Genomic DNA, 1,218 nt, shown 5'->3' on the forward strand with positions numbered 1-1,218 from the left:
AGGACGAGGGAGCATACATGCGCTGTTCCTCTTAGACCCTTGGTGCCTGTGTCCCCAGCCCAGCGCTGGGCCCGAGGCCTGTCTCAGGTTTCTCTGTGAGAACTGCCCCCCTGCTTCTCTGGGCGCTCACCTTAGTGTCTAGCCTCCAGCTTCTCCCCGGGTTTCTAGCTGAGCCTTTATTCTCTAGTGACTTTTCTGTCAACTCTTCTGTGAAAACCACCAGGTTGCTTTGTCATTGTGTGTGTTTATGAAGTCACGGGAAGGTCAGACTGGGGAGAAACTTGGAGTCCGCTCGGTCTTCTCCCCCTCAGTCCCCACCAAAAATGGGTGGGGGACTTCGTGACTTTCCCCCGGCCAATGACAGAGAGAGTTGGACCCCAGGACTCTTTGTACCCAATGCAGCCCCGATACCAAGCTGGTTCCCTTGCATTTGGCTATGTTGGGTGCAGCATCTGCTTAATCCCTGGGTAATCTTCCTCTCTGTGACCATCCTCACACCCATTTCTCTTTAATGTTCTGACCAACAGGTCAGGGTGATTATTAGAGGAAAACATATGGTTCCCGACCAAAAGCCACCTTCAACTTCAACCTAGAGTCACCACAAGCTACGGGGGAAGGCCCCAGTGTGCAGGGGCCAGGTGTCTTGAGAATGTGGTTGTGGGTGTCAATGAGAGCATGTGCTAGTGTTTGTTATTTCATTGCAAATGTCCCTCCTTACGTAGAAGATGCCTGGAGGCCTGACCACAGCAGGTGTGGGCTCACCTGCAAGGGCAGGGAGAAGCGTAAGGAGGGAGGGGAGCAGGAGATGGGAGTGGTCACAGCCTCAGGCAGCCCCGTCCTGTGGCTTATTCTTTGGAGGACCATAAGCAGCTACAGGAGAACGGACCATAGGAGTGGCCTAGCTGCCACCTTTGTTGCTGTGGAGACTTGAGGGCTTTCATGTTGTGTAGGGAGACCTCAGGCCACTGAATGCATGCTGAGCTTAGCTAAGTAAGGAAAGAGGAGAAATTGGATATCAGTTGCAGAGATAGATGCCCCTAGCTGGTGTGGGCCAGGCAAAGCAGCCCCTGGGATCAAGAGACCTGGGTTCAAGTCTTGCCTTTCCACTCAGTAGTCTTATAACCTTGGGCAAGTCTCTTAATGTCATTGAGCTTCAGTTTCCTCCTGTGTAAAATCAAGGTAAAAATAGAGCTTACCCTTCCTGCTCGACAGGGTCAG

At 52.5% G+C, this 1,218-nt stretch overlaps 1 protein-coding gene across 1 annotated transcript in view; it reads left to right on the forward strand.

Annotated features, from left to right (window-relative positions):
- Positions 1–1,218, forward strand: part of SORD (sorbitol dehydrogenase) — a 32,813-nt gene that overhangs the window by 22,064 nt on the left and 9,531 nt on the right. The gene's annotated exons all lie outside the window — the stretch shown is intronic.

This window comes from Echinops telfairi, unplaced genomic scaffold, assembly GCF_000313985.2.
Source record: "Echinops telfairi isolate 266 unplaced genomic scaffold, ASM31398v2 ScPeMD7_8;HRSCAF=38, whole genome shotgun sequence".
Lineage (NCBI taxonomy): Eukaryota > Metazoa > Chordata > Mammalia > Afrosoricida > Tenrecidae > Echinops > Echinops telfairi.